Source organism: Ambystoma mexicanum, chromosome 3q (assembly GCF_040938575.1).
Source record: "Ambystoma mexicanum isolate Mex_15411 chromosome 3q, UKY_AmexF1_1, whole genome shotgun sequence".
Classification (NCBI taxonomy): Eukaryota; Metazoa; Chordata; class Amphibia; order Caudata; family Ambystomatidae; genus Ambystoma; species Ambystoma mexicanum.
Genome location: NC_090926.1, coordinates 403,736,602 through 403,764,439, shown reverse-complemented (window position 1 = coordinate 403,764,439; position 27,838 = coordinate 403,736,602). Strand labels below are relative to the sequence as shown.

The window sequence follows — 27,838 nt, the reverse complement described above, 5'->3', positions numbered from 1 at the left end:
GGGACTTAGTTTGTTGATATAGAACATCCCAGAATTTTCTGTGCAAATTCGAACAACACTGTTGGTGATAGAGGGTTGAAAAGACTTAAGCGCCAGAAAAACTGCCAGGAGATCCAGGTAATTGATATGCAACTGCCGTTCCTGAGGCATCCACAAATCGTACACCTCTAGGTGGCGCAGTCTGTCGCAACTTGCTTGTGGGCAGGGCTCCTGGAAGGAGGTCCCTACTGAAAGGTTGCCGGCAGATGACCACCATTGAAGATCTGCCGTCATGCAGGATGAGACTGGAATCATATTGGAAACCAGGACCGTAGCCTGGGAACAGCAGCTCTGAAGAGCAAGCTGAGTGCTCCTCATTTTCAGGCGTGCCAGAGGTAGAGCTAACACGCAAGAGGCCATGAGGCCCAGGAGTCTCTGGAACCACTAAGCCGACATGTAAGAGGACTGCAGGAAGAGCAGGCACATGGTTGAGAGGTCCACAATCCTGTCCTCCATCAGGAACACTCTGGTACTGACGGTATCCCAACTCAAACCCAGAAAGATCAGGTCCTGAGAGACAGTCATCGATGATTTCCGCCAGTTTACTGACAGCTCAAGATGGAACAGGAGCTGAAGGAGTGACTGAAGGTTGGCCGTAGCTAGTGGCCTGTGGGCAAGGACTGCACATGAGCCAATCGTCCAAGTATGGGAAAACATGAACTCCCTGCAGTCTGAGGAATGCTGCAATGACGGACCTCGTCTTCGTAAAGACGCACAGTGCTGAGCTAAGACCAAACGGAAGAACACGACACTGGAAGTGTTCCATTCCCACAGAGAACCGCAGATATTTTTGATCCAGATCAGAATGTGCATGCAAACATCTGGAAGGCCCACCACAATGAGCCAATCGCCCTTCCGGAAAGAGGACTTCTATCTGGCAGGATGTAATCCTCTTGAATTTCTCTTGGGGAAGAATAAGATTAAACAGATAGGTCGAGGATAGTGCGCAGGCCAGCCAGGTTGTGTTTTCGGTACTGTAAAAAGACGGGAGTAATAGCCCTCCACTTGATCCCTCAAGGGAGCAGGTTCCACTGCTCTGAGGTCTAGAAGTTTCTGTACCTTGGCTCTGAGGGAGGGCACCCGTCTGCTGGAGAAGAGGGTGTGGTAAGGGGGAGGGGCAAGCAGAATCCCACCCGAGCGACTGACAAAACCCCTCGGTCTTCTGTGATGGTCTGCTACACTTCCAGATGAGACTAAATTTGTCCAACCACCGGAGTCTCGTGCGACCGATGGAAAATATCATTTAGATGATTCAACCCCTTTTTCCCCCCAACAGCATCAAGAAGCTTGTCCCCTTTGGGGAGGATCTGAACACGGTAGTGGAGGATGTAGAGGCTGGCTTCAACTGGAGCGTAGCAGCTGCCACCACTGTCGAAGAGGGGAACGGGCATGCTGGCAAGGATATGTCCTCCGACGCATGAAGCTTGTAGTAAGCGTCAATTTTCTTGTTGCCGGAATGAGGTTTTTCCCTCAGACCTTACGGGCCTCGGTCAGGATGTCCTTTTGAAGGAACAGGACGGTACGCTCCTGTGTCGACCGAGTAAAGTTCCCGAAAGTACCTCCTCTTGTGGAGCAGGGGGCTTGGGTATTGGGTTGTCTAGCAGTGCCATCATGTCCAGCACCCGGTCGTGAAAGGCTCTAATAGAGTGGGCGGGTCATCACCGCCCTGGTCCTTATCCAGTGAGGCGGAAGCAGATGTTTGTTCCACCGCACGTGGTGCCTCAGGCCCAGAGGGCGTAGCTGTCAGGGCCACTGGAGTCTTTTCCACAGGGCAAAGTGGAGGCTGAGGAGGCAGTGGGGAAGGAGGTCCCACGTAAGGGGTGGTGGAGGTGACACTACCAGGACCTGCCTAGGGAATGCTGGAGCAGGGGCCGGTTCAGGCGACTTAGGATACATTTCCTTAAACAAATCCTTAAAGTACGCCTTCATGGGATCAGAATGCATGAGCTTCTGAAACTTGCCAAAAAACGCATCCTCAGAGGACGGTCTCGGCGCTGGAGTGGGCAGAGGCCGGTCGGGAGGGGCCTACCTCCAGGATCACAAAGAGGATGATTGCCAGGATGGTCCCCCACCAACTGGATCTATGTAGATCAAAAGCGGGGACGCAGGAGGGAGCGAGACTGTATACAGCAGCGGAGTCGGAGCACGCCAATCCATTGTTAGAGGGCGGAACAGATTTTTATTGTCCACGAAAAGTGAAAAAGGTTGCTCTGCCACGAAAACAGGTCCCATGAGGCGTGGGGAACGTTGTTGTAAGAGAGACTAAGCCCACCTTTAGCCCCTAAAAGGGGAACCTCGGCCGATGCTCTGGTTTAAGCAGCCCCTTTGCAGGGGGACCTCCGGTGCGCTTTTAGATCCCTTTTGGTACACTTCAGGGAGATCCTCAAGAACCACTTGAGCCCCTCTGGACCCAGAAGATCCTGGGAAGGAGTCCCCCGGCCGGGGTGCCCTGAAAAGGAACAAACTTATCGACCGTTCCCTTTTTTCTTCAATGAGCTGCTGTAAACGTGGTGGAGGGACGCGTTGAAACACCTCTTCCCACCTGACAAGCCGACGATGGAGTGCTCTGATGGAGTGAGAGTCGCAGTAGAAGCACATGTCCCAACGGTGTTCTGGGCCTAAGCACTCCAGGCAAAGAGTGGGGATCCGCCCTAGCGAACTGACGTTTGCACAATGAACAGAACACAAATCCCAGACACTCTGGCATAGACGGTGGACAAAGCGACCCCGGAACCGGAGCAGGAATTAAGGACAAGGGAACAAAAAAGAAAAATATTCCCAGTAATGCAAGTGCGTCCGACCACGACCGCACGGAGAAAAGGACAGAGGAGCGATGCGCAGGGCAGAGCTCAGGAGGGCGAGGCTACGGTCATGTGCTGTGGCCCCACGCAAAAATAAAAAGGACAAAACATTTTTTTGATGCTATTAAAAGTGCTCCGGTCCGTCCCAAAGTCCGCCCTGAAGGACAGAATGTCCCACAAATATGGAGGAAAGGTGACAGGATGTAAGAGTATAAAGGTTTACTAACCTGAACAGAACGGCAAGTGAATTCTTGGACTCTTGGCAATATCCGACATGACAAACACACCCAGTTCCACAGAGAAGGGACTTTTTATTTGGACAAATTAGGAGCAGAGCGCTCAGACGCACTTTAGAAGAAAAAAAGATTGAGATAGCCCCCAAGCAATCGGGTCATTTTGGTTAGAAGAAGCCACAGCAAGACGCAATGACTAAAATCAAGGGTATGATGGAGGTTAACGACAGACAGCGAGGACAGATACAATTTCTAAGGGCTAAATGACAGACAAATCAATGCACCTATGCCCCCTCCCCCAAATAGTGGAAAGGAAACCAGAAACTGAACAGGACGAACAGGACGGTGAGAATCACGAAGACATGGTTGACTTTTTCACTAATGTGTGCACTGCACCAAGGGCAGACCAGAGACGGGCAGAGCAGCAGAGACACCAGGAGCTGATCAGCCCCCTGTTGTGATGCCGCTACAACACATCAAGCTCTCTGCAACAGCAGTCTAAATGTCTAACAACAAAGCTGAACTCTTCAAAGTCTGCAAGGAACTGGCCAACCCTACTGCAGACACCCTCTACTGCCCTGGCCGAACACTTCACCACCAAAACACAGGACATCCGGTCCTCTCTCTTCTGCTTCCCCCTGCACCAACATCTCTTGTGGCTGCCCCCTCGGCCAGCCTCACCCCCCCCCGCCTCTCTCCTCCCTCTCCACTGTCACACCCGATGAGGTCTCTAGACAGGTCTAGTCTATGAAAGCCTCCTCCAAAAAGGTGGACCACTTGCCCCTCCAAAACCATCAAGGACAATATTGACACTAGCTCCAGCCTTAGCCGATCTCTGCAAACTCTTTTGCCACTGGAGTTTTCCCCTCTCCCCTCAAGCACTCCCTTGTGCACCCTCTGCTCAAAAAACCCTCTGCCAAGCCGTCCATTCCGGCAAACTATCACCCGATCTCCATCGCCCCTTTCCTGGGAAACTTCCTGGAGAATCTGGCTATCACTCAACTTACTCTCCATACCGAATCTGTTGGTTGTCTCCATGACCATCAGTCTGGCTTTAGAGCATCCAGAGGCATGGTAACTGCTCTTCGGAACACACATGAAGACAGTCTGAATCTAGACTCCAACCCTCCCTCTGTCCACATGCTCATCGACCTCTCTTCTGCTTTCGACACAGTAAACCACAACATCCTGATCACCAGTCTCTGCGATACCGTAGGCATCACAGATCAGGCCCCAACGTGGCTTGCCGCCTTTCTCCCAGACCGGCCCTCCCAGGTGGAACTTGGACCCTTTCTCTCCTCTACCAGTCTCTACTTGTGGTGTCCCCCAAGGACCTAACCTTTCCCCCTGGTTTTTCAATATCTACATGACCCCCTGGGCCCACAGGATCTCTACATTTACCTCTAACTTTCAGTGTTATGCAGTTGACACACAGCTCTCTTTCAGGCTACCCTCGGCCTCCTCCACTTCCTCGCTCATCCCTGCTGACTGTCTATCCACAATCCAGGCTTGGTGTGCTGCTAACGATCTATGCCTTAGTGCCAATAAGTCCGAGATCGTAATCCTTGGGACCCTGCTCCCGCTTTCCCACTGGCCTGCCTCCCTTGGCCCTGTGCCCTTATCTACCAATGAGGCAAAACAATTGCAGTCACCCTCGACTTCACGATCTCCTTCTCTTCGCACATCTCTGACATCTCCAAAAAGTCCAACTGCAGCTCCTCAGAAGTATTCTACCTACTTTCTCCCAGAGGCTCATCACCTCGAGAGCCCCGTTTCTTTCTAGGCTGGACTTTTGCAACAGCCTCTTCCTACTTCTACTCAGTCCTCTACAACTCATCCGGAACAGAACCGCAAGACTTAACCTTGGCCTCAAGCCTTCAAGAACCTCTGCATTATCCACAAGGAATTCTGGATAATACTATCTACAATGCTCTCTTCCTAAATACTCTCCCCCTAGAGCCCTCCGGTCCTCCCACAACTCTCTGCGGGAGAGCCGCTTTCACAAACAGAGATTTGGGGGTAGATCTTTATCCTCTGCAGGTGCTTCCCTCTGGAATAGCCACCCCTGCCCCTCTCCGTCTTGAGCAGGAGCACCCGAAGTTGCGGAAACTCCTAAAGACCTTCCTATTCCTATTCTCTTACTCCTCCTCTCTCCTTCGCCCCTGCTAACCTTTTCTCTCCACCCTCCTTCCCCTCCCTAACTCTGTTCAGTTTTTGATGACTGGTTGCTTGGTTCACCTCCGGAGCCTACAGGTCCCAGGGTCCCCGTCAGTCTTTTGCACTTACCTCTGGGCCACTGCACTTTGCTCAACATTACTGGACTCCTTGAGCGGGGCAACCTCTCTGCACTTAACCTAGGGCCCTGCTTGAACGGACTCTTTGCCCTCCCCCTGCCCCCAAAACCTCCCCTTGTTTGCACCTCTGCCTGTACGTATGCATGACCTAAATGTACTAGGACTAGTTAGTTTGTCTGTCCTGTTAACCCTCCCCCACAGTTTTTCCACCCCCCCCTCCCGAGCTTGGTCTCAACTCTGCCACTTCATGCACATGCACTTGCACTATGAGAAACGTCGTCAGGCCTAGTATGCTAGTTTTTCTGTTTAGATCATTCGGAATATTCAAGGCCCAAGAACAATTACTGTATTCCCCTGTTACCTTCCTGCCTTGAAGCCTGTGTATTAGCGCTATATAAATAAACAATAAATAAAAACTGCCTGGACCGGGAAATCTGGGATCCCAAGGATGGCCCCCTGTTGACCGATGCACCTCCCTCTTACAATCAGTCCGCGAAGATGGGAGGCAAGGTATACGGGAGAGACTCCCAGGTCCTTCAAACGCCTGTTAGAAAAACACAGGCAGGGAACAAGGAGGAGGAGCATCAAGACACCAGTGGCAAAATCTGATCCACTTACTTTTGTACTGCAACCTGGTAGAGTCTTCCGGCTGCTTGAAGAATCATGTTCTCTTCTGAGAAGCCCAGATGACCTTGGGCCGTGACCTCAGGAACCACGCTGCCAAGCTCAAGGATTGTGGGGCAAGGTGAAGGATCCACCCCTTCTCCGGAGACAACAGGTCAGACAAACTATAAGGGAGATCGAGGTGCCTTTGGCCAGGGTGACCAGATCTGAGAACCATAATGTGGCTGGCCACCACAGAGCAGTGATGACCTGAGAGCAGAATGTTGCCTCCTGAAACTTGCAGAGAGCCCAATGCACTAAAGGAAGGAGGGATGGGAGCATACGTGGCCATGCCATCGCATGGAATTTCCAGTGCATCCCAGAGGGAATTCACTCCCTGTCCCCCTCTGGACACATACATAGGACAGTGTTTGTTGAGACTGGTGGCTAAGAGGTCTAACCTGGGGAAACCACCACTGTGAGAAAAGGTTCTCTACCACCTGAGGGTGAAGCTGCGACTCGTGGTTGGCCTCTGCCAGACAGCTCAACCGATCCGCTGCCACATTCGACGCGACGGACATGTAAAGGGCTGGAAGCCACATCCCATGACCGACAGCCCAGTCCCATATCTGCAGGGCCAAAAGTACCTGAGATGGGGATTTGGTCCTGCCATTTGTGGAGGTAAAACATTGCGATGTAATTGTTCGTTCTGATGGACTCTGAATATGGGGAGAAAGGCTCTCCATGCTAGGAAGTGGTCTTCCAGCTCCTGAAAGTTAATGTGCTGAGCTCGGTCTTCTCCTGACCATTGGTCAAAAATCTGAAGATGGTTCATTGTCGCCCTCCAGCCCAACAGGGAAGAATCCATGGAAATAATTGCCTGCGCAGAGGGGTCTCTGAAGGGAACCCCACGCAACATATTCAGAGGTTTGGACCACCACACCATATACTGAACCAATTTGTGAGGGATTGGGATAAGATACGAATGGGGATTCCGGGCCCGAGACCATGAACCTTAAAGCGTTAAATGACCCATCTGCATTTATCTGGCTAGAGGAACTGCCTAATCACAAAACCATGATAACCAGCAGTCTCTAGAACCACCAAGCACTGATACGGATTCTGGAAAGGAAGAGCGAGCAAGTGTTCTGGATATCCATCACTCTTTCCAATGGCCTATTGGGTGTCCCACAGGAAGCCTATGAGGAACAGGCGCTGGGAAGCAGTCAAGTGAGACTCCTTAAAGTTCACCAACAGGCAGAGGTCAAAAAGCAAGTCCAGTAGATAGAGTTGCACTTCTACAAGGCCTGGAGAGCCAGCCCTTACCGGCCATTCGCCCAAGTACAGATAAACATGGACACCTTGAAGGCAGAGAAAAGAGGCGACAGATATGATAGTTTATTTATATAGCGCCTATACACAATGTGTTTCAAAGCGCTTCAAGGTAAGGGAGGGAACAAGGGAAAATACAATGACATTCTTACAGGCCATGAACAGTAAGGATGTGAAATTAACTATCGTACTCGGCCTGACGACATTTCAGATAGTTCAAGAGCTAAGATATTGATAAGGAAGGGAGGGGGGGTTTGGGAAGGAAATGGAAACAGACAGGCGACTACCGTACTAGGCCTGACAACATTTCTGGTAGAGCCAGAGAAAAACAAAAGGTGTGGGAGAGGGGTGCAGAAAGGGAGGGGAGGAACAAAACAAGCGACTATCATACTAGGCCTGACGACATTTCAGATAGTGCTGGAGGGGGGGGGGTGGTTGAGAGGAAACAAACAGTAATGGGAGGGTGGAGGAAACAGACGAGGTTGCTATCATATTAGGTCCAGGGACAATTCTGATAGAGTAAGTGCATAGCAGAAAGTAAGGGGAGGAGATAGGAAAAAGGAGAAGGGAAAGAAGGAGCGAACAGAGAGTAAGCAGTGGAGAAGCAAGAGTGGAGAGCGAATACAATTGCAGAAGTCAATAGTAACACAAAGTTGCAAGCCAGGATACAAGATGAAGATGGGAACAGCACAATTCACGGCCACCATAAGTACAAGATGCAAAGCAAGTCCAGCATGAGAGTTGAGAAAGTGACGCACCGTGAACGAATGAAGTCCATAAAAGTCAAATCCAGCATTGGCCACAAGACAGTGATGGTGAAACCAGAATGCATCAGGACAGAGTCCTGCAGAAGTAGGCTGGAGGAGGTCGAGGGGGAGAAGGGTAGAAGAATCAAGCAAAACAGGCAACACCTGAGTGCGAGAAGGGGGGGGGAGGCTTTACGTGAAGACTCTGGATGCAGCGTTTAGGCCGAAGGGGAGGACGGAGTACTGGTAGTGGGACAGACCCATGAAAAACCTGATAAGATTCTGATGAGGGGACCAGATCAGGATGTGCAAGTATGCATCCTTCAGATCCACTGCAAAGATCCAATCTCCCTACTGTAGAAGAGACCGGGAATGAGCCGGCGTGATCATATTACATTTCTGAAGGGGAAGAGAAAGCTTGAAATCTGCCAAGTCCAGGATGGTGCACAGGCTTAACTGGTTTGACTTTGGCACCATAAACAGGCAAGAGTAAAAACCCTATGGCTTTCATCTGAAGAGTTTCAGGATTTCTAGCTTAGAGTGAAGACCCAACCTGGTTTATAGGAAAGTGGGAAGGGAGGTAAAGTAAGTCTGTAACCCCTCCTAGTTACCAACAGCATCCAGGCGGCCCAGAAGTATGAGGAGGCACATCTGGCGACTTGGGTAGAAGTGGCACAGGCACAAACCAGCCTGGGAGCTCCTGAGGTTTAGGAATAAGCTTGCGAATCAGGTTCCTAAAATAGTCCTTCATAGGATCAGAAGGCATTAGTGCCTGAAACCTGTTAAAGAAAGCGTCCTCTGATGATTTATGATGTGGATGAGGCAACGATCTCCGAGGCGGCGCAGGCCTCATCCATTAATCTGTTCAGATTGGCTGCCAAGTTAATCTCGATAAACATGGAGCCACATAATGAAGTGGAGAAGAAGTCATAGACAGGGATTGAGTACTAGGCAGTGACATACAAGTAGGAGCCGACGAATCTACTCTGGGAGCGAACGGATTGCGTTCAAACACAACACTATGTGGAGGTGCAAACAGAATGTGGCCCAAAGAAGAAGCGGGTATGGACGTTGGGCGATTTTCAACCATTGTAACCAGCGAAGAGCTGGATTTGGACGCTGCTGGCTCCATTTAATGAGGGCTTCCAATCCCCTAGAGGCATTAGACCTTTGCAACTACATCAGCCCCAGAAACACTGACTATGGATGCCCAAACACAGAAGGGTGACCAAAATCGAGTGAAGATTGGGGCTTGTGAGTATTAGTCCTGACATAGGGAAACTCAGCAATGGCGGTGAAGAATTTAGTTCTCACCAAGGGATTCAACCCCATCAACTTATCACCAGGCAGGGGAACTTCGGCTAAGCCAGCAATTGGATTAGAACTTCCTGAAGGAACACCAGAGCGAACTTCGGTAGTATTAGCCCCCCAAAGAGGGAACCTCAGAGAAACCGCCAGTAGTTCTTTTAGCCAGTGAACTTGGATCCTCCAAGCACGCTTCAGTATCCAATAAAGCCTTGACGGCATCAGAACAAATCCCTTTAGCGCTAGGATCTGATTGATCCTCCTCCCCCCCCAGTGGCCAGAGACCTCAAAGGAGAAACCGCTGGTACGGGGTAATCTACAAATAAAATCCTCACCGGTTGTTGCTTCTTACTTGATGCGAACCGTCAAATATGTCTGAGCACTGACTGATGGAAGACTTCTTACGAACGTTGAAGCTGTCGAGGGAAGGCCTAAGTATAAAGTGTGTCACAGGCGAAGCACGCATCCCACCTGGGATCCCACTTGAGATACTCTAAACGGAGCACGTGGGGATCCGATGTGGAGTAGTTCCTAACACAACGAACGGGAAGAAAATCCTTTTTGTCCCGCATAGGCGAGCGAAAACTACCATGACGCCGAATACGAGGGGGCGAAACAAATTCTGACTGGAAAAGAAAAGGGTGGGGAAACAAATCTGCCACTGTTGCGGAATGCACCCGGCCCGACTGCACGAAGAAAAAGACAGGCACAGGGCCTAGAGCTGGGGCTTGGGGTGGTAGAGCCTGTGATCATGGATGCACCAGGCCAGGGTAAACTCGAAATGACTGCCATTTCAAGTATGGTGGAAAGGGGACGGGACATAGGAGTTAGAATAATTAAGGCCACCTCTGAAATTTTCACCCAGAAAAATGATTGGGTCAAGAAAGGTAACCAAGAAAAAGAAGGGAGAATGGCCTGCAAATTATTTAGATAAGTTAAAAGTAGTATTTACTAAGCCAGGTGAAAGCCCCCAGGAGGCAATAGAAAACTCTTTTGTAGCAGGACTCGAGGTGCAAGTTGATTTAAAGAATGTTCAGGTGGCAGACTAAACCCCTAGCAGAGCTAGTGGCGGTTTGCGAAGCACTGTGTAGCATGCCAGGAGCAAATGAAGGAGTCCTTTGATAGTAAACTAATGACCCTCCAGATCCAAAACGTACAGAGATAGGTGCAGGGACGGATACTAAATACACAAAACACTGTCCAAAGAGGGGACAGGCCATGAAATAGGGGGAATGAGGAAGTTCACCACGGGAACAAATGGGACCAGGGGGAGAAGTGGGGGCTACGCAGAGCAACAAGATCAGCAGAGACCCTGGGCTCAGCCGATAAGCAGAGACAATGGGGGCTGCATGGAAAGCAGGGACTAAGGGGACACTAGTATGGTTTAAGCAATTTACCTGTAACTATTGTTCTCCAGCATGGGTCTGGCATGGATTCATATGCTGATACATTTTCCCAGCATGCCCTGAGTCGACAAGGGCGAGGAGCTTCTGTTCGGCTGTTGGAAGTGCTAAAAGAAAGGAAATGCTTCTGGAGACCTTTTGTTGCTATACTGCTGTATTTACTATGGGGCATTGCCAGCACACTCGGACAGCTGATATTTTGTGTGCTGCACCCTTAAGGCTCACAGAAGTTGCTGTGGTCAGCAGGAGCAGCAGACTACAAAACCGTGCCCCTAACGCCCTTGCGGTGTAAGCTCTGAGTCGAAAGGGCGAGGAGCTTCTGTTTGGCGAGTCGGTGTCATTACATCTTAGAGAGGATCTACCTCCTACTACGTGCTGTAAGCAACTCTAAATACTCCCTCAGGACAGTACGGGGAAAATAAACTTTTGCACCTTTACTAAGTTCATAATTGTGAGAATGCATAACATAAGACTTGTCTTGCCTATAGCAGAACGAATACACATCGATTTTGCGCACGTCTGCCCTATTATAAAGTATAGCGCAGGAGCACGGCGTAAGGAGATCCGCGGGGGAATATTTAAGTGTGTGGTTGCGCGAGCGGTAAACACACGCAGGTGACAGAGACCGGGACTTGGAGACTGTTGGGACTTGGTCCCTTTGTTCCCCTCCGTTAATACTACCCGCGGAGGAGCCGCTGAGCAATCTTTACTGGGAAAAGTGGTTGAGAGTGTGTGCCTGGAGAATTCTTTTTTTCCTGCAAGAAGGACAGGACTCGGGAAAACGGCAATGAAACTTCGCAGCACCTTGCCACAAGAGGACAATAGAGCCCCAGAATGGGAAGAAACCTCTAAACAACCAATAACATCGGGTGAGGGTGAAAATAGTTCGCCATGGTGCCGGACGGTTCGGGAGTTGTGCCATCTTGCCTACAAAAAAATACAAGCTCAAATACATGCAGAGCCAATGTGTATCTGCCAGGAAGAAATCCTGGGCTAGAGGAAGACCCGGCTCCCATTCTACAAGCCTGGAAAAGAGGCCTGGATTATACCATAACAACAAAAATCCAGAAGAAAATTGAAGATAATTTCGGAAACAGAAAAAAGTATGAACAAGGACATAATATTAAATCAAAAGGGAAGATCAATGTTAAGAAGGAGATGTCGAGAGGCCATTGAGACAGAAACCTCTATCAATCAGAAGAAATCTTTGATGGAGGTCGGAAGATTGGAAATCTCAGTCACAGAAAAAAGCCCAAATAAAAGCATGAGTGCAGACGTGCTGGATCTAGAGGAAAGTGGTACAGAAGAAGGACACTTCTGTTCCTCAACAAGATTTCGGATCGGGGGATCATTCCAGGCAAATGAGAATACTCTTTCAACATTAAGCTATGTTCTGAACTCCTTAGTGTCAGTCTTTGAGTTATTGAAGGGGGGAGGGGTGGGGTTGGGTGGGGGGACGGAGTGCAGTCCCATGCAGGCATACTCTTGTAATTAACAAAAGAAGTGGCTTCTCTAGATTCTTCAGTGACATGTGAATTTATAATGTAATAAACACCACTGCCGTCCCTATATTGACATAGCTTTGGTTGGAAACCACGAAATTGGATTTAGATATCTCTGCTATACACCATGATGCACTCAGGAAAGAGATGAAGCTATTAAGTATAGCTCTCCTGCAGAACATGTCGACTCATCTAATGGAAGTGTCAGCAGAAATAAAAAGGTGCAGAGAGAAAAAAGCAGAAGAGGTACCTAATCCTCAGTTTGATGACACGCCATTATCTGAATCAGTTCTGGAGGAATTCAGAAGATTGGCAGACATGGATGAGGGGATCCGGGAGAAAAGTCCCTCAGATCGACTGTGCTTAGAAGATCACTCAAAACTCTTAGACGATACATCTATTGTAGAAGTGGAGGAAACTAATTCTTGCAAGTTTCGTAGTAAAAAAAAAAATAAAAAAAAAAAAAAAAAAGAAGGAGAGGAAGAGAGAAGCACGGAGGAAAAGTATACTTAAAGAAATTGCATTCCTGTAAAAAATAATTAAAAAACAAAGAAACTAAAAATATCAAAATCAAAAAAATCTGAGACAAATGCATTCCTGAAAACATGGTCAGAGTCAAAGTGTTGTATTCTGCTGCCCCGACAATAAATAATTCAGGAAAAAAACCTTTGGAGAAACAAAAAAGGTTGCAACAGGACAAGACTCCCTCCGAACCATCGATTATTAATAAAAGTACTGGCTCTCCAAACTTGGGTGTGGGTCTTCAAACAGATAATCAAGTAAGATTATGGATACCTTATGGATTTGGATATATTATGGATATATTATATATTTGGATATATTATGGATTTGGATACCTTATGCATGGACCCTTTCTCTCCTTTCGGAGAGAAAGGGTCCATGCATAAGGTATCCAAAGAGACGCAATGTTCAAGATCTGAATTACCCCCAAATTCAAGTCATCAACTGCAGAGGGGGGCTCCAACAATAGCCCCAATCTTTTTGATAAAGAGGAGGTCATCAGGGCTGGGAGATCAACCCAGCCAGAAGAGGGGGGGGAGGGGAATTTACATGGTAAGAACTGCAAAATAGCACCTATTTTTCTAAAAGGCTCCCAAAAGAGAACAGAGAAACAAAATGATCAGGAGGAAATAAGGAGGGGGGGAAGGGAAATCCAGAATGGTGGAATCGACATTAAATGGAGAAGGGAAAACAGCGAGAATGGAGGACCCACAGGAAGATTCACCTAAGGCACATAAAAACCAGATGGTAGAAGATTGCCTAGGTGGACGAAAGGATAAAGGGCCCTCAGCATTTGCAATTCCTATAATCTGGATGGCCCTTAAAACAGATAAAACCAATAAAAAATCTCTGTGCAGGGGGGGGGGGAGATACTTACCATCTTGGAAAAATGGCCCCGTTTGTACCTCATTAAAACAAATGACATAGAATATGTTTGCTTTCCAGATCTATCTAATCCTAGGGCCGTACAAGTTGGCCTTTTGTCAAGGGAGTGTTTTGAGGCAATTTGGATGGCGAGGAATGAATTAGAGAAACAAGACGTGTTAGTCTCCACCTCTAAACTAGAGGGTAAATGGAAGGTGTTAAATCGGGGTCTAAATGGACATCCAGAGCAGGGTACGAGAAGACACCTAGTACAATCTGTAAAACCCCACAGAAGAGGTTGGAAGAAAAAGGAACAGATGCAAACAAACTCCCTCTCCATGTTTCCACACATTGTGACAGAAGTCTTTCAGAGATTGGGAATAGGTCAGAGGCCACTTTAACAATTCAGGCATAAAGGTGATCTGTTGGAACACACGAGGTCCAAATACATTTACCACCAAGGTTATGAAAGATTATCTATTTAGCAGTGGGGATGTTTTGATGCTCCAAGAAACGTGGCTGGTTAATGCAATTAGTGTAGAGGGGTATACAATAATTTCCCAATCTGCTCTCCAAAAAGCAAAGGGCAGACCGAGTGCAGGTCTGTTGATGGCCTTTAAAAATTCAGTATTTAATAGGCAAAATTGATCGCAGATCACAATGAGGTTATTGTTAGGGAGAATTCTCTTATAAGGCTAATTTCCCAAACCTAGTGAGTCCCCCAGCAGCTTTGCTAGATTTTTGGGGTTTGTTTCTTTTCTCCTGCTAAGAGTGAGACTCTTTTCCTCCCACTCTTAGGCATGATTTGAGGTATGTCTGACTTTTTGCGTGCTTATGGGCTACGTTTTCTTTTTTACTCCATAGGGTATCATCTGTTTTTGTGTATGTGTTACACAGCACCCTCAGTGCAGTAACACAGGGGTGTCACAGTGACCCCCAAACAGACTCCATAACCTGGGACTGACTACTGTCTCCCAGGGCATGTAAAGTCACCATTGACTTTACTAGTCCAAAATTGTAAACAGAACCAGTACAAACCATCATATTGTGGAAGTACTGGAAGGGATTAATTCGACTGCCCCGGGGTCTGTTTCCAAGGGGGCACTGTCCAGTCCACCCTTGTCGAGTTTCTGGCTGGTGGTAGTGGTTACCACGCAAAATATTCCACCAGAATATTTCCTATGGGATTTTCCCATTGATTTTAAACGCACCACTTTTTGGTGCAATGTTAAAGATACCGCTGGTTTATTTAATATTAAAATCACCGGTTGGGTCTTTTTGCCAGAACTCTTTTCTAAAATGGCATTCGTGTCCGTCTCTGTAACTCCAACCAAGGACGGGCCCTTTGTTCCACTTTTTGGCGGGCTTCTCCACAGAAGCCCTCCAACTGGTGCCACTCTGTCTGGGTTCCACAGGATGTGTGGGTGGGGGAATTGGCACCCTGGACTGCGTTGCCTTAGCAACCCAAGTCGCCCTCTGCTCTGATTGGGCCAGTGGTGAGCCGCTCGGTGCACCACTTAGCATGTTTGAGTGACAGCTAGGCTGTTGAATGGGGGTTTTTCTGCATAAAAGCAGGGCTTTTGGGACTGGAACTTCAGAAGTCGCCATAGGCCCTAAGAAATCCGAAGAGGGAAGAAGCTGAGTCATCTGCAACGACGACACCACCGGTGGAGCCCTGCTGCAATGACCTCACCACTTTCCCAACGACAAGAGGAGATCTTCTGCTGGAAGAGTCTTCTGCCTCTGAGCTGGTGGGATCAACCAGTTCGCCATTTCGCCTTCCAGGACGTCTCTTGGTCGAATCGCCCGTGCCAAGCACCACGGCGGCCGGATAGCCAAGTTTCACCACTGTGACCGCGAATACCAGGAACACACCTTTTAACCGACGAACTCCACGGCAGGTTTCTTCCCTGGGCAGTGCAACGTTCCTCCTCGACAAGGTCCTCTCTTCCCCTGGTCGAAACCACGAACGGCACTCTCTGCCAGGAACAACTGCCACCGCTGGAGCTTCCTCACTCTTTAAGGTACTGTGTTCTGCCTGGCCTCCCTTTCTTCGGATTGCTAAAGGTGACCCTTAAATCCTTGGCTTTCCAACTGGGTTGGCCCCCAGACCTTCTAACTTTGTCTTTTGAATCATCCCAACCTCTTTGGAACATTTCTACAAAGACTTGAATGCATTGCTAAACCTGTGAGATCTTGGGCACATTTCGCCTTGCTCCATTCAAAGTGGGCATGGCCTATGAACTTTGGCTCTACAGTATACCCTGCCTTCAGTAACTTGATTTTGTCTCTTAAAAGTGTTGGGAACTGTTTTATTTTTATGACCTGCCTTTTTCTCTCCCCTTAACCTAATTATTGGAGTGCCTTCTAAGTTACGCGCTCACCTCTGTTTTGACAAAAAGTGGTGTTTTCACTTAGACTTGTCTAGTAATTGCTAAGGAAGGTGTGAATACTTTTCTGATTGTGTTGGAACTTGCTTTTGATTTATAGTGCTAGTGTATTTTCTAAAGTGTGTGTTAAATAAATGATATACTTTTGATAACAAGCTCTGGTCAGTGTTTGCTTGCTCTACTGTGTTTTTGGCACTATTGTGTATCCTCTGTATACTGCCTAACTCTTCTTGAGAGAGGTGTGACTGCTCAGCCACAGCTACCAGGTAAATCCGGGTGGTACAGACTGCTACCAATTGGGTTTACTGCTTACTCCTGTGGTCTTAATCTTTTTGCAGTGTTCCCCAAGGGAACTGTATAGGATTCTGCCTAACAGTTATTCAAGCATGGAAAGCCATCTTTAGACAACAGGAGCGCCCTTTGGAGGTGTTTTTTGTGAATATATACTGGAACCCCGCGCCTGTTCCTTTGACTTTCCTAGCCAATTTAGCTTTATTGTTGGAAAAATTAAAGGCACTGTTTGGGGGTACTCCACATAGAACATCTGAGAAGGGAAGACTTTGGGTGGAGTTCCTTAAAGGTTGGGGGCTTGAAACGGCCAATGGAAAATTGCCGGGAGATATCCATGCAAGGTCAACTAGAACACAGGGAACAGTGTTCTCCACATTGGATTACTTCTTTTTGTCAGCCGATTTATTTACCTATAATGTCACCATGTCTGTAGCCCAGGGTGGAAATGGTGATCATTTTCACCTACAAATGACCTTTCAAGACCTTTCCTATAATCAACTAGGGAAATATATGCATTCAATCTCTAGTAGGAAAGGGAAAGTCTGACCCCAAAAATATAAATGGGGAGGGAAGGAGCTTAAAAGCCGCCTTAAGAAAATAACAGAGAACTCCCAAATAGAAAACCGCCAGCCTGAAAACTTCGTCAGATTTGTGTGGACAGTCTGCCCACCTTCAGTGAGTGGAGGAGGTGAGAAACAGATTTTGTCACTCTTTTGACCAAGAAACTATGCAGAGAAAGAAAAGGCTAAACCAGATGTTGAGAACGTTGAAAAGGTCACAAATGTGTGAAGAGAGTTAAAAAAGTGAGGCTAGACCTTTGACTAAATCATAAAACAATTGGTCTTTATCCAGAAAGATGTGGAGACTACAACAGGATGGGGAAACTATGTTAAAACTGTTAGGGGAAAGAGACTCTAGAGTTTTGGTCAGTGATGCATCAGCTGGAAGGAAAGTCACAAACAACTCTGGTTTCGGAAAAAGGCTGGACCTCCCATTTAAGGGAGGTCTTTACTGACCAAAAAAAAAGCAGCCTTCTATTGCAACAAGGTAGAGAGATGGAATCTCTCTTTTGATGAACAAAATATTTTTGAGCTGATTGGGAATGGCTCGGTTTCCAAGGCAGCAGGGCCAAATGGCCTGATATATCAAGTCTTGAAGGATGAACCAAACATGTGGGCCAAATTATTGAACTGCCTCTTTAGGGAAATTCTACAAAAACAGGAATTTCCTCCTTCATGCAAGTCTGCGATTATTATACCATTGTTCAAGGGGGGCGATCGGGCGGTGGCATCGAATTACTGCCCGATCGCCCTTCTGGAAATAGAGAGCAAGATTTTCATGAGAATTTTGATGGGGGAAGTGGAAGGCTGCGAAAAGAGATTGAGGGTCCCGAAGTTCCAAATAGGCTTCAGGAAGGGCCGGTCTACAGCATTAAATGGTGTAGTATTGAACTTACTGAGTGAAAACACAAGACAGTAAGGAGGACCAGCAGCTTTATGGAGCATTGGTTGATTTCTCCAAAGCTTTCTATCAAGTAGATCGTAATCGGCTTTGGTGGAAATTGAAGGCATGGGGCATCCAAGAGGGAATCCTGGGGATGCTAATTGAATTACATAAGAACACGACAGTAAGAGTTTTCTTGGACAAGGAGGGTCCCCTCTCTGACCCAGTGAGGGTGGAAAGTGGGGGGGATTTGGCAGGGCTGTTTAGGGGCCCCCCTAATCATCAACTTCTATCACGCAGGCATGGTGAAGTTTTTGTTTGTTTATTAACTTCTAATGCACACCAGACCCATGGGTATCAGGGTGCAGCAATAGGATAATGCAAAGCTTACATTGGTACAGATTATACAAGTTACAATAATGTACAAGGAATCACAAAATAGCAGGGTAAATTACACAAAAACGGTGCCGATAGCATGACATAATTCAACTAGCAGTATAGGAACAGTGTCAAAGTATCATAGCCTGGAGATAGGGTGGGCCAAGGGCAAATGCAGCTAGGAGATAGGGTGACTAATGGTCATTGGAGACGATATGTTGGATGGCGTTCCTTCTGAAGAGTGGGTACACCAGCAGCCCTGGCAATCCCGGCTCTAAATGGGGTTAAAATCCATTGGCTTGCTTATGCGGACGATGCCATCTTGCTTGACAAGACGGCAATCCGTCTGCAGAGTCTCTTCAATAGACTACACTGTTACGCAGAAGAAAATGGTCTATCCATAAATCCCAATAAGTCAAGGATATTGGTGTTTAGGCACAGGAAAAAAAAGTGGTGTTCCTAAAGTGTGGGCTCGGAGGGCAGGGCATTGAAAGGGTAGAGGAGTTGCTTTATTTAGGGTACAAAATATATGCTTCACTGACAGCATGTAAAGTAGAGCAATATCTTACTACGAAACTATCACAACTTTCTGCCCAAATGAAAAAAAATGTGATGAGATATTGGAGATTCTCTATCGTACCATTAATCAAATATTACCAGGCAAAAGTTGTACCAATTGTCTTGTACGGTGTGGAAGCCAAGCCCCTTCTATGGAACTGGCAAAGGTGAGAAGGCCAGCTGTGGAAGAGTGTTCTGGGGCTTCCATTGAGTTTTTCTATATTGAACATCAGATTTGAGTTGGGTCTAAGATCTTTACACTCCCAAATGGGTTGGAAGCTAATCTCGCTTTTTCGGTTAACAACACTGGCTCAAGAAGGGACATTATATCAAGATGTAAATGCACATACGGGGAGTAGTAGATCGAAAATGCTGACACGTTTACATTGTGTTGTTTCGGAATGGTTAGATAAAGCTGATATCAAAACCGAAACACTATTAGAGAACCCAGTTAAGGCAAAAAAACAATGGGACGAGACGGACTCGATCCTTACAACTGAGGCGGTTCCGGGAGGAACAAATACGAATCTAATGTTGAAGGCCGATAAAAAGCTGGGCTACCTAAGCCAATATTTGGTGAAATTTCCTGACTGAGATTGCAGTTAAATGTAATTCACACGGGAGAAGTGCTGGCAAAAAGAGGGAAGGGAGACTCTGCTGTTCAACTGTGTGAAATTTTCAAGAACCCAGAGGAACAATCAGTTGAACATCTACTTATGGTGTGTAAGGGTACTTTGCAAAAGAGATCTAGGCTTTTTGAAAGATACGGCTTTGGTTCTAAATACTATGCACCAGATACTTTTTGGAATCTTAATTTCTGGACACTCACAAGGTCTGACAATAGCTGATTAAGGTTCTAGAAAAATGTAATATTGTGTTTTAAAAAACGACAAATTGGATTATTTCAGGGTGTTCTTTTTCTCCCTCATTGTTTGTCCATATAATCAGTAAAATTCAGAATGTGAATTTAGGAAAATATATTGGGGAGAAAAAGGGAAAAAAAAGAAACAAATGAGAAAAGTAAAGCTTATTGTATTTGTTTTTTTTTTAAAGGCTAGATCATGGTTTGACATAGGAAAACAGTTTTTATTAAGGTGTGCTTTCTTGCCTGAAGTATGGTTTAAGATTAATGAAATTTGAAAGTTATTCTTTTTTACTTGTTTTAAGATTGGAAATATGAGTGATATATTTTAAAGAAACTTTTTCCTCTTTGTTGGCCTTTTGAATGTTGAATTTTCTTTTGTAAAAAGGTTTTGTATAAACCAAATACAAAAAAAAAAAGATATCCCAGTCAGGCTGGGAATCCTCGGTAAAAGAAAAAACAGTTTCACTTTCACTTTAAAACTGTATTTCTCCTTTAAACCAATCACTGTGCTCTGGGTCATACTGTACCCATCCAATGACAGTCCTCTAACTAAACCCTGCCTCTGGTAGCCATCTTCTGATTTGGTAAGCGTAAAGTGGCAGTATGACCAAAAAGAGCCACAGAGAGGTTGGAGGGAGGGTTTGCATGTGAATCTATGCCAGACCCCTGCTGAACAACTATAGTTACAGGTAAGTAACAAACCTTCTCCAGCATGGGGCGTGGCATGGATTCACATGCTCATGAATAACGAATACACATCAGTACCACATTACGCAACCACGGGAGGTGGCAAGGCTCAACAGAAGCAATTAACAGTTACCCCTGGAACAGACTCACCTCAAGCGAACAGGTTGTGTAGCACTGCCTGGCTGACTGAACTCCTCCCTGGAATCACTTGACGCAGTAGAACTTTGTGAAGGTATGCGTGGACGCAGATGTCAAGCAGGGGAACACCAGAAAGAAACACTGTCATCGCAGTGATCGCTCTGGTGGAATGGGCTCTCAGACGGTCCGGAAGAGGCCGGTTCGCCAGCCGATGACCGTGTATGATGCAGCCGGAGAGCCACCTTGAAATGGAAGACATGGACAAGGCCTTCCCATGGTTCACAGGACCAAAGTTCACAAACAACTGAGAAGTCTTCCGAAAACTCTTCGTGAATATTACATAGAACTTCAAGGCACAAGCTACGCCCAGCGAATGCAAGGTCCTCTCTGCCAGCAACGAAGGCTTCGGGAAGAAAACAGGCAACACCAAAGGTCTGTTGAGGTGGAATTCCGATGGAACCTTCGGCATGAAGGAGGGGTGTGTACACAGTTCCACCCTCAATTCGTGAAAAGAGAGCTATGGTTGCTTGCGGGATAGGGCCTGGATCCCACCCACCTCTCTGGCAGAGGTGATGGCCACAAGGAAAGCTGTTTTCCACAGGAGAAACTTGAGTGGGGCTTGATGCATAGGTTCGAAAGGTGCCTCCACGAACCTCGTCAGGACCACATGAGTTCCCATGCCGGGGCAGGCGACTACACCAGCGATAAAGATCGGAAAAGCCCCTTGAGGAACTCCTTGACGGGCCCGTGGGACCACAGCGAGGATCTAGCCGGAGATCTGGTGTAGTGTGAGATGGCCACTCGGTGTACCTTGATGGAAGTATGAGCCAGTCCAGCCTTTGCCAAGGCATGAAACTATGGAAGAACCTGTGGAGCCGTGATCCTCAGAGGGGTAATCCTCTGTGACCCGCACCACGTAGCAAAACGCTTCCACTTATAGCCGTAGCACTTTAGAGTCGACGATGCCCTGGCTTTGGCGAGGACTTCCCTGCAGTCCGCTGGCAACTCATAACCTCCAAACTCTAAGGCTGCAGGAGCCATGCCTTCAGGCTCAGCGATTCTGGGTCGTGATGAAAGATTGCACCTCACTTGATGGTGAGCAGATCCAGAAGTACCAGCAACTTGACTGAAGGCGACGCAGACAGGCTGATCAGGTCCAGATACCAAATCTACTTCGGCCACGCCGGGGCGAGGAGTATCATTGTGAATCGACAATGAGAGTGTTGACACGTAGCAGGAAAGGAAACGGGGGTCGAGGGTGCATACAGAAGGAGAAAAGGAGAAGGCGTCCCTTAAGCTCCTCGGTTGATGGAATCTGCTGGGAAACTTCTGCCATTTGGAGTTCGCCACTGTGGCAAAAATGAGGTTTGCCCCATTTGACAGACAGGTGATCCACCTGATTCTAAGTTCCCACTCGTGGGAGGATCGCAGCTCCCTGCTTAGGGAGTCTGTGGTGGTGTTCTTGATGCCTGCTAGGTGGAGAGGGACAAGGAACATCCCCTGTCCGATGGCCCAGTGCCACTAATCTTGAGCTTCCTTGGAGAGCGCTGGGGATTGAGTGCCCCCTTGCTTCCTTATGTAAAACAGTGGTGGTGTTGTCCATGAAGATCCTCACCACCTTGCCCTTCAGAGACGGTGGGAAGGACTTGAGGGCCCAAAATACTGCTCGTAGTTCCAGGATGTTGATGGGCAGATCCTTCTCCCGTGGAAGCCACAGACCTCTGCGAGGCATCCCTGGCGCCGGTATCCTTGTATGGCAGGGTTTGAAATCCCATCCCCCGGGCACACCCACCACCACTCTATCGCCTGCCGGAACTCCTTCAGAGGGATCTTGTCTGCAAAACTCCTGGACACATCTATCTGATGCGCATAAAAGAATTCCTGTAGGGGTCACATCTGCAACCTGCAGAGAATGACGATGTACATGCAGGACGAAATCATGCCGAGCAACGATTTGATGGTCCGGACCGTGGCAGTCGTCGCCAACTACAGTCATTGCACCTTTCCTTGAATGGCTAACAGCCTCTCCTCCTGGGCTGCGGCAGGCAAATCACGGTGTTGAGTCTGGTGGCGAGGAACAGCGTGTTCTGCAATGGCTTCAAGCAGGATAATTTACAGAGAATCCCAGCTCCGCAGAGGTCGGATGGTCTCCTTTGTGTGCTCGCAGCCAGATCTCAAGAGTGGGTGTGTATTATCCAGGTATGGGTATACGTGAATGCCCTGCAGATGCAGATGGGCCGCCACCAGGGACAGGCACTTTGCAAACACTACAGCATATGTGTTTCACTCGGTTTACTCTGTTGAGTGTAATAAGTATGATCCACACAAGGTTCTTTACAATTTCATTGTTAATTTATTGCATTTTTTTCAAGGTTTAGGAAATGGTGCCGACACGCGTTACGACTCTATGACAGGTCTTTATCAAGGCTGTATGTTAAAACGCTTGTGTGTGTGGGGTGGAGGCCTCATGGTTTTTCCATAGTGGGTAATAGAAAGTCGTCAGCTACCGTAGGCCTGGGAACAACCTCTGTAGGCTTGCTGCACGGACGATAGTGGAGGTTGTCTGTAGGATGTGGAGAATACCTTGAATGATCTGCTCGATTTACCCTTGGAGGAGCAAAAAGACGACGAGCAATGCTGTTGAAAGGTGCCAAGGGAACGTGCTGTCTCTGTATCCGTCTTTATGGCTTGAGGGAATTTGTCCACCGCCTTCTCGAACAGATTTTCTCTGTCTAAGGGCATGTCCAGCACCTTCACATGAACGTCCCGACTAAAGTTTGTGGCCGAACGTTTCCTTGCGGCAGCCGACACTACCGAATCCGGCACCCTATATTTCTTCTCTAACCGGTCTCGCTTGGTTGGAGCCGTGCATAGGTTCTTCAGGAGTTCTTGCCTTTCCTCCCAAATCTTGTCCAAAAAGGGCTGTAACGCTCACCTGACTCCCACGGGGGCGCTGGCCTGGTTCGCGCTGCTGTGACCTCGTCTAAGGTGATGCGCAGGGTTCTGAAGACGGACTGGACCGGTCCCCAGATCTGGCTTGTCTGACTCGCAGAAGTATCCTTCTGTAGGTGAGAATAGGGGGTTAACTGTCTGCGGGGTAATGCAATCGGCCTCCCACTTACCCCTCTCACCCTCCTCAAAACCCTTCTGTGCTTCCCCGTAGCGTCTCACCTTAGGGTCTGGAAGGACGAGCTCTCCATCCTGCTTCTGATGCAGGGGCGCGTTGGTATCCAGTTACGTCACTGGATTTTCGGATGGGTAAGAACCAAACTTGCTTGGCTTCCAGGTAAGGTTTTCTATAAGTGGTTCCCCTTGTGTCCATGCATTAATGTTCTAATGCTAGTGTCTTTTTCCCCATAGGGGCCGGGGTACGGAATGTCGGGGAACAGGCACCGACCCGAGGTGAGCGGTGAAATCCTTGTGGAAATCAGGTAAGTCTTTAATGAGTGTTTTGGTAATGTCTTTTCATTCACTCATTAACGCTGATGTCTTTTTCCCCTTAAGGGCCGGGGTCCGAAAATGCCTGGATGCGGCGCGGACCCGAAATGAAAAGGGAATGACCCAACAGGTAAGTCTTGACATGGAGTTTTAGCTTCCCTTTTCCCTTCTTTCTCTCACCTTTGTTCTGGTCTTTTTCTCCCTAGGCGCGGGGGCGCGACTGCGAATCCGGATGGTCGCTGCTGAACATGGAGGCGCCCTGTAAAGGTGAGTAGAATGCGGCGCTGCAGCGATCGATGCGATGTGCTTTTAAAAATAAATGTCTTCCTTTTCAGGATTGTCGGCAAAATGTCTCTGGGATGCAGATTTAGCAGGCGAGGCCTTTTCCTTCTTCTGTTGTCTTGTTCCCTTCCTTTGCAGGTGATTCAGGATGCTGGCAGATGTGGCAGAAGTCAAGATGCAGGAGCAGACACGGTGAGCGTCCAGCTGCTAGATGCAGAACAACGCGAAGCACGTGTGGCTGATCGGGTGTGGTTTAAATAGCCTTCGAAGAAGTTCCTAGAATGTGTCCTTCCTCCAATCAGGTATGTATCCTTCCCCGACCACGCCCAGGTGGTAAATGAGTCCCACAGGTAAAGTAGTTCCTTTCAGGCCTCAAGGAGGCCGGGGTTCTGCAGCATGGTCTGCATCAGGTAAGTGCACCCAAACACTTTCATAATGAGCCTGGCGCCTATGGCGCCAGGACTGACGTTTTCTATGAGCCTGGCGCCATAGGCGCCAGGACGCTGTCCAAAGGGCCCCTATAAGGGGTTGCTGGGACCTTCCCCAGGGACTTGATGTCCGCTTTCGGGGACGCAGGGCCTGAGCCGGCTCCCCGGGATCGGGCATCGTGACAAGGGCACCACCATGATAGTCTTCGTCTTGCACTCTCGTCACTGATAGAAGAAGCCGTCTTTCCTGGTTTCTTCTGGCACCAGCTGGATTAACTCAGAGGCCCTGGAGGTCATTGAGTGGAATGATCCCACCTTGTCTATCGGAGAGACTATGAGAGGCGCCCAGGTGCAGCAATTCATGTTCTGCTGGGACGAAGTCCTCATCTTCGTCGGTTCCCATGGCAGTGTCCGTACCAGTGTCCATGTGCATATCCGGGTCTGCTGGAGGAGTCGAGGCCCGACATGATGGCGGAAGCGGATGTGGAGGTGTCGGATGACGCTTTCTCCTCTTACGCAGAGGTTGATCAGCAGCCTGAGGCACTACAGGTGTCAGTGCTGGGGGCAACCTCTGCTGGATCTCCGTCACCAGGGTGTGGAGAGTCGACACAATGTCCATGGATATGTCCATTGGCTATGAAGGGAACAATGGATCGCTAGGCCCTGTGCCGCCATCATCCTCATTGACATATGGACAAACTCTTGGTCGTCATTGTCCACGGATGAGATGTCCATCGGTTGAACGCCAACCCTGAAGGGCGGTTTTGGGGCCTCCTCCCTCGACCCCCTTTTTTTTGTTTTCCCTGAGGATTGTGAACCGGGATCTGGGCCGGTGCCTCCTCCTCCTTCGCTGCTGCCTCGGCATCCGTGTCGAGCCTTGAAGGCAGAGATACCCTTTGGGCCGTTAGAGCCACCATCGTTGGATAGGCACCTACCACTGCCATGCTCATCGCAGCAGATGTCGACAAAGTTTTTGGCTGCGCCGGTTGAGCCTGCTTGAGTTGCGCGGCCGCCTTCTCTTCTTCCGACCTCAGCTTTTCGGATTCCTCCCATAACTTGGCTGGGGTGGATGACTTCCTCTTTGAGGAGGAGCTCTATGGCAGGCTGGCTACAGAGGTGGACGGCGATAGTGATCGCGGCCTATCCAACCTGGGACCTGCATCAGCGGCAAACCCGGTGGACTCAGACTTGTGGTTCTTGGCCTTATCCTGGACCCCCACAGATGGGGTGACCTCAAAGGACTTTGAGCTCTTCCCAGAGGGAGATCGTTCTTCGGACCGGCCAGTCCTGGGCGAGGCATGACCCTGCTCAGAGCACAGGGCAGAGGCCTTGTTCAAATTGAGGCATGCTGCCAGCCTGCTATCCCAGTCTTTCATCGTCTTCTTCGAGAAGCCCAGGCATATCTCGCACTTCACCTCTTTGTGGTCCGGGTGCAGACAGTAAAGACATTGTAGATGTTTGTCCTCCACAAAGACTGTCCGTAACCTGCATTTGGTGCAGGACCTGAAGAGGGTCCTTACCTCCTTTTTATCCTCCGTCATGGTCAGAGGGCGCAAAGTAGGCCCAAGAAAGCCTTGCAGAAACTTCAACGAATCTTCATCTTGAGGAGCGCAAACTTCAAAAAACTTACAAATAGCTTGGAGAGCAACTCAAAGACTCCCAACACTGAAGCGTGCAGTAAAAATCTGAAGATGGCTGCCAGAGTCAGAGCTTAGGGAGAGGACTGTCATTGGATGGGGCGGTATGACCCACAGGACAGTGATTTGTTTAAAGGAGAAATACATTTTTAAAGTGAAACTTTTTTTCTTTTACAGAGGATTCCCAGCCTGATGCGGAGTATTCATGAAGGACTCTTCAGACATTACTGGCTACATGACATATGCACACCTCCCCCCTTTGTCCGGATTTAAGCCCCTTCACACATGAGATGATTGCCTGAAATCGGCAAAAATATTTAATGTGGGCGTATAAGAACAAGACAAAGCTTATTTTAAGCATCTTGATGTGAAGAACAAACCTCGAAGCTCGAAAACCACGTTTCAAAGCCCTAGGACACACAGTTTCCGAGATATCTGCACTTCAACGCACTATAACGAGGCAGCTGGGGAGAGCGCACAGAAGGTCCCCATATGCTGCAGCACGCCAACTCTCGTCTCCCGTCCACGTCTGTTACAGGGTATGACAGCCAGCCACACGTGCCCATTCTAAGTGCAGTTCACTTCAGAGTGCAAAGCACATCGAGCGATAAGCGACTCGGACCAGTGACCTACAGGATCAATGATTTTCAAAAATGGATGCGTGTTATCATGTCTGTCTACAGAACCTGTGCGGAGTACGGGTACGTTTTGCTAGTTGCGAATATAACCCTTGAATCTCATCTGGGAGTAGGTGTGTTCTTTAAGCCATCTGTGGCAATGACTTGGAAAGCAAGTACTTCAGGTACACAGAGGAAAAAAGAAAATGCATTTTTTTCCACCAAAACTTTCAAAAATAAAAATCTTTCTTGCTTCACTTTTCCGTGCGGGAGGAGTAAGGAAGAGTCACATTGAGCTTTGAAGTCAAGTTGGTAGGTTTGATACATATTGCTAAAACTGAGAATGTGGTACTCTTATCTTGCAGCAGATAAGAGTAGGTTGATGGAGTCTGCAAAACAATTGAAGGTGCTTTACGTTATTACCAATATTCGGTCACTGCGTTTTAGAATTACCGTTACCACATCCATTTACCCATCATTCAGCACTACTGTTACACAACTAAGTAATCGATTTCTAACCAGTGTTTATTTCAAGAGCAATGGTGCTCCCTTTATTGAAAGGCCTAATTTGAACCTTAATAGACCAATTTCATGTCTCCTGCAGCTGGGAACACGTGTAGAATCCACAACTACTGTGCAGCTACAGGTGCACGTAGAAAAAGATAAATTTGTAGATGACTGCCAATCAGCAGGGGTACAGAAATGCCAACAATGGTCATGTTTTAAAACATTCAGACTGGTGGACTATGGTACTACTTGGCCCAGAGTTCTTGCTTGACTTAAATGCTGAATTTGACACTGCAGACTAGAACATCTTTGTGAGTCATTTTATGACATTTGCTGCCTCACAATTCACTAGATTAAATCTTTTTTAATCATGGACCTCATTAGTACAATTAATGCCAAATATTAAATGTGTGTTAACCCTTGCAGTGTTCCACAAGGGTCCAAGGCATAAATTAGTTTTCAAAAATTGATTAGCAGAGTTTGCCAATAAAAATTTTGATTAGCAAATTGATCCATTTGATTAGTCATTGTGTAC

The 27,838-nt window shown here is 48.0% G+C and overlaps 1 protein-coding gene across 4 annotated transcripts in view; it reads right to left on the bottom strand.

The window, feature by feature from the left end:
• The window catches only part of MGAT4B (alpha-1,3-mannosyl-glycoprotein 4-beta-N-acetylglucosaminyltransferase B), a 1,380,432-nt gene that overhangs the window by 1,166,382 nt on the left and 186,212 nt on the right, over positions 1-27,838 (bottom strand). The window lies entirely within an intron of this gene.